Genomic DNA, 11,841 nt, shown 5'->3' on the forward strand with positions numbered 1-11,841 from the left:
TTTCGGAAAACAACAATAAATCATATCCCTTAGTGACGTTGCAAGGAATAGTGACCTGCTGCTGGTAGTGCATTCAAGTGATGTCTCTGTGTTTTCACCAGCTCTGCGCTCTCCTAGGTATCTAGTGGGGGCTTTAAACATAGTGAAATATCTTTAGCAAATCTGTAAATTTTTTTTTCATTACTTTTCTTTCTTATTCTTAAATTAGATACTTTTCCCCTAGTGCTGCTTTGGAAGAAACTAAGTGGAGATATGTTTAGAGGATTTCCAAGCTTTTATACATTGTTCTTGCTTTCTAAGCCACTTGGCTAAGAAAAAGGATCATAGGCAGCCTCATAACCATTTATCCACCTCTGTTCTTATCTTTACTGTGGAAAAATCACTGGTCACTTTTCTAACCTGTATTTTCTTGTTAAAAGGCACAGTGAAATTTATGCAGAGGTATTGGAGATAAACAGCAAAGTAATATAACTGCGTAAGGATTTAACTCCCCCTAGTCTAATATAACTGCTCCTGTAATTAGGGCTAATTGCCTCAGCCGGAGCATTTTGCTAATAAGGCTAAAATGCTTCCAGCACCCGAGACAGTTATCCAAAATCCATCTCGATGTTTCTGCAAGGCATGCATTCTGCTCCACAGACACACAAGCAGGTCAGTTGCTGACCACCTAGTGCTTTCGCCTTTCTCAGCAGTAAGTACAGGATGAATTGCTGTGGACATGCTATCGCTGGTGGAATCAAAGGGAAAAGGTCTGCTTTGATATGTCAGAAGGAATCAGATATGTCATTTTTGCACAAAATGAGCTTGTGATGGATCAGATAAGAGCAAATTTTGGGATGCACTAATAATAAATAAAATAAACATCAAGCAACACTTTACTGCCCTGTGGATGCTTCTTAGACTGGGGAGAATGTAAAAGAAATGTTGAGGTGGGGCTGGGATGGGAATGTAAGGAAGCGTGAAAGAATTGCCTGTTGGAGTAGGGAGATAAGTGAGTGACTCGTGTCGCCATGGGGCACGGTTACAAAAGCTCAACTAACTTTGGGCCTGCTGGTTATAGCTGTTGACTCTGAGACTGTGTGAGAGAGACAGGGCTTGTTTTACTGGTATACGTGGTACCATCTTATTTAAGGAATATGAGAAGGTGCCAGCGCTGTGTAGAAGCATGGGGTATGTACAGGTGCCGGTCAGGATGCCAGTCTGGGTCTGGGGACATACTAACTGTGGTGTGTTTGACTGTACACCCTGCTGTGGGCTTGTGGTGACCCGAACTGTGGGGAATGTGGAAATTGCTGCTACACTAGCAACCAACTTGGTGTAGGAAGCTGCCGCCTGAGAAGCCATGTCCTCAGACAACATCTCCTGTCTGGTCCCTGTTGGCTGCCCCACCGGTACAGCTGCTGTGCTACCCCACAGTGAGTTTAATGGTGATGAGAACATGACCCAGGCATGATACACTGGTATCTTAGATGCATTGTCAGCTTTGGGAGAAGTGAAACTGCTATGACTGCTACTACTTCTACAGCGTTAATGACATATTGAATAGGGTCTAAAGGAAGATATGGGGCTTAAGTCAGTGGTTTTATTGGCACTTCCACTTAATGGTGGATAGATTCACTTTGGACTTGGGGACACAGCCACCTATTAGGCTGAAGGTGGAACCAGTCTGAATTTAATCCTTGCTGGAAGGTCTTCCTTTGGCCCTGGAGCTGGATTCAAATGTACATTCTTGTTGACCATTCCCTTTTGCTCCAGATAGAAAATGCTGGAGTCTGTGTTAGTTTAAGATGATAGATATGATCTCTTTTTCCTTGCAAAGCCTCACAGGAGGCTGGAAGCGAAGCATTAGTGACGGCATTCCTACTGCCACAGCTATTGACTACAGCCAATTGGTGCATATGTTTAAAAGAAATAAAAATAGTTTTGCACGTAATGCTCATTTAAGTACTGGAAAAGGACTGTTGCAGAATATTACCAAGTCTGAAAGAATGAATAAGTTGAAAACGGATTTAAATTAATTCATAAAGGCTATGTCCCTCTCTGGATATTTAACCAAAAGATCTGAGTACAGCCTGAATTTGACAGAACGCCATGTATGAGAGAGATTATTACAGAGGAGGGACTGTTATAAATGCACTTTGTTCTTACCCCCTCATATCAGCAAGGTAGCCATTCTCATGATATTTAGTCACTGGTAGTGTATGGCCAGCTTTTTCTACCTGGAAGTTTAAAGAAAGCTGAGAGTAGCCCCACTGGAGGATTTCTCAGCTGTTCTCAAACCTCCCATAACCACAGGCAGAAAAGAAATGCCATTTGTTTATGAATCTGCTCTTTCTGTAAATGCCCAGACTGACATGCCTGCTTTTCTTAGGAGGCAAAGGCTTTGCGCAGGCTCTTGTGGCGTTTGCAGTATAAAACTGGTGAGGGAGGAGAGCCAAATGCTTTATTAAGCTAGAAGTTTACAAGGCAGTGATAGCAATGTCTGAAAACAGACCTCCACTGTGACAGAGTGGAACTCCAGTGGATCACAGAAAGGCCATTTGGCAGCTAAAGAAACCAAACATGAATGGAACATTTCATTTTGGCTGACAGCACCTCAACAGAGTGACAAATACTGATCTTTTGCAGTACACTGATTACATGAGCAATGAAATTTTACTGTGATGCCTCTGCGGTATTATGCCTTTTGTTGTGAGATGACATGCTTAGTCACTGTTGTGCCTGCTCCACCTGATGATTCTTGACTATGAGGGACATACGATAATATTTGCTTTTGCAAGTCCTGTGGGGAGCATTGTCTTCTTTAATTAAATCACCATATCCCAAAATCATGGAGTGCAAGGCAAGAAAGGATCATTAGATAATTGTAATTTTCTTTTACAACGTGAACACAACGCAAAAGCTGAGCTGCAGGAGTAAGTATTGCCAGTAGCAATCAGCAATGGGAAAGAAGGGGTTTCAGAGCTGAAGTTTTGGATGTAAGATGACTCAGGGGTCACTTTCCCAGCAGCACTGATGCAGTCAGCAGTGGGCGCGACCTCTTTGATATTTGCCTAAATGGAGATGGGGAGAAAGATCTTGCTTGCATCCAGATTATAGCTATTGATTTTAAACTGGGGCTAAAAACCCTACTTCTGTGCTGTCAGTCAGCTGACTTGGAGCATTTGAAGGCTATTTCATTTGCATTTGGAACCTTCCCATGTGTTTCTTCCCTTACCCTTCTCACGCTTCTGTCTATCTGGAAAACAAAGCCATGGGAAATCCAGCTACAGCATCGCTCCTCTGGGCAGATCCCCAGATTTGATATATTCTCAGCTGATTTGCTCTTGCTGGGAACATGCCTCATGCTTAGATGGTGCAGCATGTTTTGTCTCCATTTTTCTTCTGTACGCTTTTAAAGATGAGGGAAATGCTACTTGCTCTATGCAAGTGAGAAAAGGCTCACCCAAAGCTAATCTAGGCCCCTTATTCTAAAAAGAATAATGAAGATAATTCCTTGTTTCCATAGATGTATATATCTGTGACACAGGGATCTTCATCTTAAATGAAAAAAAAACCAAGTTGAACTCAAGCAGGAAAAGCAGTCCCTACTTGGAAACATTTTACTCAAAAAGCATGAATATGAGAACCCCCCTCCTAACTTACATCTATTTCAGTCTGGGAGGAAAACTGATTTTGATTATGAAAGCACCATGCAGAAGGGCAGGAGAAGCCTCTCAAGCTAGGTGACCCATGCTCACACACTGTCCTAACTTCCTGGAGTGGCATATTTGCACAGGTTAGTAAGCTTCAAGTCAGGATTGTTCAGTGTTGTAATGACGGGACAGCTCTGCTGTTGTCACCATTGCCTGACAAAAGGATCAGTATTATCTCCTTCTTTCTTGGTGCTTCCTGACTTTTTCAGGGGGAGTTTGGAGTTAGGAGACCCTTAGCTAAATCCTGTGTTACAAACAAACAGCAACAACATTGAAATTGTGCTGGTAACAGCTGGAAGAGACTGCTTCTGCTGCCAAACACAATTTCTTAATCTAGTGACTTCCCCCTCAACTCTTTGGATGAGTTTCAGCTCTTCTCGTCCATATAGTCACACCACACAGCGTACACCTTGCTATGATACTTGTCCTACAGCCCTTCACACCCTGTTAGCACAGACCTCCCCAGCACGCTCTCTGCTCTGCCTGGCCCGTCTCAGGTGCAGCCTGAGAGTGCTCTGCAGAAGGGTACCGCCAGGCAGCCTGCCATTGCCTTTTGTGGCCCAGCCTTGTCCCTAGGGGTATTGGCAAGGGTGGACTGATCATTTCATGGCCAACATCCAGACAGCATGAGGCTAGTCTGCAGTGGGCCAAGGTGGAGCTTGGAATCATAAGCATCTTTACTTAACCTTAAGAAAAATTAGGGGAGCATAAGAGAATGTTACATTTCATTGGCCCAGATGTATTTTACATCTGAAAATCTTAACAGCCAGCTAGATCAATGAATGAGATAAAACAAATAAGCAAAGGAAACGGAAGGCAGGCATACCAGCAATGTTCTCTGCACCTCCCAAAGGTGTTTCTGCAGGGAGGGAGCAGAAGATGACCTATCTGCTTTCCATTTCTGAGTTGCCACTGCCACCTCTCACTGGCTGCCCAAACAGCTTGATGCTGTAGTGTCTGGTGTCTGCGGCCATATTCTAGTTTGAGAGAAAGCTCTACTGAACCTTTGGCTGAGGTCATACAGGTTTGAGTGGAACAGTTTTGGGGTGCTAACATTGTTAAGACCCAGCTCTAACCACAGAGGACCATCAAGGGGCTCCAGCCCTTTCTGCTTCCCAATACTTGTACAACTTAGTGCAGATTCAGAAGTTACTGGCTCCTGCCTCCTAAACACAGGTCTCAGCTTCTTAAATATGAAATAGCAGCATTGTCTCTTTCTTTATGAAGCCACTCAACATCAGATCTTTTGTTTTATCTTCATATTGCTTGTGAGGGATTTAGCTGTTGCACTGAGTGCTCCAGTGTTCACAATTCTTCAGTCTCCACTTTATTTGCACCAGTTGTTCCGCCAAGAGAAGAGCAAAGTTTGCCTCTGAAGTCAGCCTGAATGTGAAGAAGCTTAAGGGTCCTGGGTGACTGAAGAAATAGCAGCATGTCTCTGAAAAGGCATGGTCCCAAAGTGGCAGCACAAGTATATCCTCACTGCCCAGCATCACCAAAAAGGAGCGAGTGAAAGGTACATCGCGCCTAAACAGTTTCCTGAGGCTTCCCAGCCAGGTTCTGTGAATGCTCTTGCCCAGTTTGTGTGGACCATTCACCATTGCCTCATAAACTGCCACATGCAGAGTTTGCCAGCTGGGAATTTAAGGTAAATCTGTCTCTCCTTGAGGTGTCTGTAGCAAATAGTCTGGAAGGGCACTCCCTGGGAAGTACATGACTAGTACACAGTGCCAACAAAATATGTTTCTGTAATGGTATCGCTTCCAGCAACTTCTCCTTTTTTTGGTTACAAACTAAAGCACAAAGAGAAAGACTTTGTGCCACACAGAGCCTTACTGTGATTGCTATAGGTTTTTTGTTTGTTTGTTCATTTCCAAAAAATGCTGTTTAGTGGAAAACAGACAATTTTAACCATTTGTTCTTTAACAACTGCCCACACAGCAAAAGGAATTTAAAAACTTTTTCACAGCCTGCGTAATACTTACGTCTCATTTTTTGAATGGGAGAGCACCCCCCACAAAACATATTTTCTTAAAAATACTAACAAACTCTTTGCAGCAACAGACCATCTCTGAGTCATTCACTGTAACTTTGAAATGGTAGTACCTTTCCTGAAATGTATCTCAAAGGCATTTTGGGGTGTAACTTATCCTAAAGGTCAGACCTGCCTATCTGAGGGCTGATTGAGAGTATGCACATTCTTATATGCCTCCAAGTATATTCTGGTTGTTAAGAGATCTCTCACTAGTGGATGAAGGATCAAGAAACTATTTCCTTTGGATTTGATTCACTTTGATATTTTTGGATTATATTTAAAACAAGAACAAGCCAGTTTAAAAAAAAAAAAAAGGATCACTAAATAAGATTCTAATTAATGTTTCCCGCTGCTATCACGGAACAAAAGGTTTTAAAGTTTCTGAAACATGTTGGGACATCTGTGCTTACTTTCTATACACAATGCAGAAAGTCCAAAACATCATGGGAAACCTTATTCTGAAGGGATGCCAGTCCAGATCCATGCTCTGAAGAGTTTCATATGGTTCAGATCAGTTTATAAAAAAAGTCTCTGAACTGTTTTATCCTTAGCTAACATGATTTTAAACTTCAAATTTTTTAACCTCAATTCAAGAAAGCACTTAACGATACGCTTAATTATAACCACCTCTGGTTTTCAGAATCATGTTTTTCTTTGCTCTCCTGGAGTTTGTTATTCCTATAATAAAGAGTAAGAGGAAATAATGAAGTAATTTTTTTCGAGAGTGTATACAATGGAATTATGAGAATACAGCAGTAGTTTAAACTTCACTGTTCGTCTCTCTGACTGATTCATTTCGTATAAAGTCAAGTGAGGGCCAGCATGTTGTGAGCATAGGAAAACCTGAATTCCATTTTATTTGTTTTTTCTTTTCAAACTGCTGCTTTGTGGAGCAGTTCTGAACTTCACTGCAGTTGGGATATTACACTAACCAGCTGCTGATCAAAGACTTCACTGAATCTAGGTCAGGTCTAATTTGTGAAGCTCGCAGAGTTAGTCACTATGTCAGCTTTCTGAAAGGTACAAATGGAGAATCCATGAGCTGTGGGAACAGAATTATGGGGCTTCTTCTCACCATCAGTTTTAATGTAATTTGTTTTATTTCCTTTTCCAGGAGTTCCTTTTTCTCAGAGTTCCTAGTAAAAGAGAGATTAAATGTGACAGCCACATCTGTTTTAGGAAATTCCCATGGAGATATCAGATTGGTAGCTGGCTCAAGCAATCTTAAAAGTGAATGCTTCTGGTCTGAGCAGGTGGTCTATGAACATTATGAAAAATCTGTAGCCTTTTATAGTGACTTTCATCTCAGGATCTCAGAGCGCTCTATAAATATCAGTTGATCAAGCCTTACAACATCCCTGGGAGGTGATCACTTTGTAATTGAAGGGAGTGGGGTTTATGGCTCACAAGTTCACCACTGGCTGTGAAATCCTATTTGTGACTCACACAATACACCACAAGTAGAGCAGATGTATTGCTGCGGTGTCTGGAAATGGCTGTTTGAGATGTAGCAGTGCTTGTGCCAGTGGTGCATGGGTTCTTCTTCCCTTCTGATGTGCTCCACTGTCCCTTGTTCTCCCATTCCTATTTCCTGGTGTCCCCTGCCAAGTGCACACACTAGCCATGCTTTCTTATGGATGTTCACCTTGTGCCATATGTTCTGGAGAGAACTTGACATAGACGCAGGCTTTTCAGATTGTTTCTCTGCAGTTCCTAGGAAAAAATGTGTGCTAAGATATACTTCAGCCAGCCTTCTCCCAGGTGTAGCAGTGGGGAAAACAGCAGTGCTCTCTGTTCTCAGTATTGTCGGGGTTAGTTAAAAGGGTTAACTTGGTATCACAGAGACCATGTCAATGGACAGAGAACACCTGACTGAGCAATGTCCTGCAGCCAGCAGAAGCAGTCCTGTCTGCCCTACAGGTGGGCTGGAGCATAAGGTTCACCAGGGCATGTTTGCCTCAGTGAGTATTACTTTTGTATTTCACAAGAAACTATGAACAGGCTTATTTCAGAGCCCAGTCATAAAATGACAAATACTATTTGTGTGTGTGCATCCACAGATAGGGGGGTGTGTGTGTGTGTATAAGCACTGCTTATACAGTAACCGCCAACACTACTTAGACTTTAGGACAGGACTTTGGTACAAAATTAATGTTTTCTATGGTTTTTTTTTTTTGTTGTTTGGTTGGTTTGGTTTATTTGTTTCTATAGCTGTAGAGGCTATTTATGTTGAGCACACTTTGACTGGCACCAAACAAAGTTCAGCCATATTCTAGCTCCAGTTGTGACCTCTTGGGGCATAGCCATTCAGGCCCTCCAAAGGCAGTGTTAACTTCCTTCAGTAAATTGTGGGATGGGGGCACGGGGAAAGATCAGTATTTCCAGATGAAAATACACCCAGCTGCATGGGTAAAGACATGAGGCTTTGTTGCCTGTGTGATAACACTCAGGTTATAAATATCAACTTTTGACAATATCAGCTCACAATCCATGGTGCTGGCTGGTAAATCCTGGTTTGTTGTTTTAAGCATTCTGTAAAATACAATTGCCATCCAAGGCTGAAAGGAGAGTCCCTGCCAGTGTTAGTCTGGAACTTGTACTGCATATTATACCTCTTTGTATAATAAGGTTAATAGTACCAACTCTATCCCCAGCCAACATTTATAGCACAAAGAAATTCTTAAATACAAAGATATTTGAGGTTTTAATGCTATTACACCAGAGGATAACTTGACATCAGATTTTCAAGTTGTTACAATTTTTAAATTTGCTTTGTGAAGAACTGTACCTTCTTATCTCCATAGCAGTCAGCACATATAGATCTCCACCCTGATTGTGACCTCTGGATATTGCCATAATATAAATATTAAACAAACATAATTGTTGATAAAAAATGGACAGGTCATTTCTTCCCTTGATTTGTGGTTTAAAAGATATCCATGGATGTGTGTTGTTCCTAGCCTATAGATACCAATAAGTTAATACATTGGCCAGTGTGTGAGCATAGTATCACTGAATTAAAAAAGCTAAGGATTCTTTCCAAGGGTTGACCCAAAGTGACTGAGTTCAGCTTTCAGTCCACTTACATTTTGGCTATGTCACTACATGCTACAGATTTCTTAGCAAAAATTACTGAATGATAGATGGAAATGAAAACAACCTGGGAGAAACTGGAAATTTTGTGGGGGAAGAGGAAGCAATCAGCAAGTTTACTACTGTAAAAGTTTGTTCTGTACCCCAAAGAGGGGATCCAGGAGAATAGTTTCTTGAAGATTAAAATGTGTAATAGCAGGCAAATCTTTGTACACTCAGAGCATCCAGTTGCAACACAGCAAACAGTAACCTAGAAACATATGTGGTAGGCAATAACACTCATAAATCTTAAGAGATTATGTGTTCCTAATGTGAGACTTCAGACTGATCTATTTTGTTAAGTGCCAAACTTCAGCATGATTCAATCAAGTTTTGCTTAATCTGAATTTATTTACTCTTTGTGATGGTGATTCATCGAACATGTCTGTATTCCAGTCTGTTGAACTAATTTATCAGGCATTTTGATGGACTGGCGAGTTGTCTTCTCTGAACATTTCATGGTTTATTTATTTATATCATCTGGATTGTGTAGAACAAGAACTGCAGTTCTGCTAAGAATTAAACGTTCCTCAATGATGCCTGTAGTAACAGGAAACACTCTCTAGATAGGTATTCTTTTTGCCATGTAGCCAAACCACTAAGCCAGGAAAACTTCTCTTACCTATAGATCTAATTCCCCTAACTAAATTCCTGTGTTAACCTGGGTAGATTTGTATCAGAGATACATCCTGGTGAAGATGGAGGGACAACAGTGGTAAGGTTTCTCTGTGCAGGACACAGGGATTTCCTGGAGACTGGCCCAAGAGTATAGAACATCCCAAGAAGAAATAAGACATGAGGGGTTTGCTTACGTAGCCCAGTTAACATGTAAGTACCGGGCAGAGAGGCATTTTCATACTCTGGCTCTTGTGGATAATGATAGTATGAGACAGGCCAAGCTGGACTTCAGCATAAGCTGGCAATTTATATACATTCCCTGAACTGTACTTGAATTGCTGGTCTCTACTGAATTCCATGTCACTATGACCACACTGCTGTGGTGACTTGTTAAAGCCAAGTTCAGAACAGCTGTGAGCAGCTGGTGTGCCTACCTTCAATGCAGGTACGTTGCTTTGGCCTTCTCTTTTCCAAGGGAACGTATCTCACCAGGGGATTCTACCTGTAAAGGGATTAAAGAATAAACATGTGGAAGAAGGAAACTATTCCCACAGTGGAAGGTGCTGATTTTCCATACACACAGGTGCAGAATAAGAACCCTCCCTCTTCCAAAGGGCTGCAGTCTGCTAGGTCTGGGCTCCCCAGTACAAGACATAGACATAACTAAAGCGAGTCCAGTGAAGGGGCATTGAGATGTTTAAGGGACTGGAGCACCTGGCATATGAGGACAGGTGGCAAGAACTGGGTCTGTTCAGCCAGGAGAAGAGAAGGCTCCAGGGGATCTCAATAATGTGTATAAAATAAGTGATTGGGTAAAGAGGTGCAAAGAAGTTGGAGTCAGATTCTCAGTGGTGCCCAGTGACAGGACTAGAGGCAATAGGAACAAACTGCAATACAGGAAAGTCCACTAAAACATAATAAAAACCCTTCTTCGGTGCAAAGGAGGTCAAGCACTGGCATAGGCTGCCCAGAGCAGTTGTGGAGTCTCCCACCTTGGAGTTATTAAAAACCTGACTGAACATGATCATGGCCAACATGACCCTGCTTTGGGCAGGGGATTGTTTAGAGGCTCCCCAGAGGTGCCTGCCAGCCTCAGCCATTCCACCAGATTAAATTTAAAATTCTCAAGTATTTGTTAGTGCAGATTTTCCTGACAATTGATAGTGGTGAGCAAGGCATTTCAGTGTATCAGGTAGCTCTTAACCCTCTTGACTCTTAAGCAAAGGATGTTCTTTTGGTCAGCAGCCAAACAATGGATATAAATTAGAGATCAAGCATCATTAATGGAGCAACAGTACTAGAACGTGTGGTAGTAAATGTGTACAGTTATGTTGCATGAGTATCAGTTGACAGTGTAAGAAGTAGGGATGTGATTCAAATACCAATTAGATGTGCTTTATTTGGTACCATTCAAGGCCTAATGTTCCTGCCATGCTGCTGTGCTTGATCAGTGGCATCAGATTTTTGTCCCTTTGTTTATTGTTGCTGTTCTATGGACTACATCAGCCCTGAACTTGGCTCAAAGCCTTCCTTAAGAGTTGTTTCATTTACGGATTTTGCCTACTCATTAGAAACAAAGTAATTGTAAAATCCTGATACTATGTGGATTTATGCCATAAGTCACTGAAGTTGCAAGTAGCAATGGTCAGGCAAAAAAGTTTCTTTTTTCCTCTCATACTTTCTTCTGAGATCCCAGTGTACTGACCCCTAGATAAAAAAAAAAAAAAAAAACAAAAAAACCCAACAATCAGTTCATATCTGAGGACAGGGAAATGCATCTGAGATATCCCAAACACATTTGGCATGTTTAAACACATCCTTTCAGCTTGTCTTCTTTCACACAGCTTCTGAGTGATGTTAATAATAATATCATTTATTATGGATGATTGATGCTGTGATTCTTGCTTCTACATCCCAAATGCAATACTTCCAGCCTTGGCTTCTTTTATTCTTCAGGGAAATGCATTAGACTTCTTCAATCATTCTAGGTATTTACAGCTGGGAGGCCAAGACCCATTTGTATACAGGTATAAAATTATTAAATAAGCAGAGGTAGCTCAGATCTAATTGTTTTGTTAGTGCCTCTATGTTGATTTTGATTGAGGTAAGAGATTTACATTGCCAGGAAGAAGAAATTAATGTTGCCTTTATGTATAGACATATGTATTAGATCATTTGTGAATTTTTAACATGGAAAAACAGCCATATTTAAATGATAAAAAGTATTTGTGTAACACCACTGTTACTTGCTGGTGTCACTTATCTTAAAATAACACTTCAGAAGTCAGTGTAATTGGAAGTATATAAAACCTGTGGAGATCAGAACGGATATCTATGATTAAAGTCTTATTTTAGATTCAG

General features: G+C 41.4%; 1 protein-coding gene across 1 annotated transcript in view; it reads left to right on the forward strand.

Moving 5' to 3' along the window:
• Window positions 1-11,841, forward strand: part of NIPAL2 (NIPA like domain containing 2) — a 144,414-nt gene that overhangs the window by 14,617 nt on the left and 117,956 nt on the right. The gene's annotated exons all lie outside the window — the stretch shown is intronic.

The sequence above is a fragment of the Falco punctatus genome, assembly GCF_963210335.1.
Source record: "Falco punctatus genome assembly, chromosome: 3".
NCBI lineage: Eukaryota > Metazoa > Chordata > Aves > Falconiformes > Falconidae > Falco > Falco punctatus.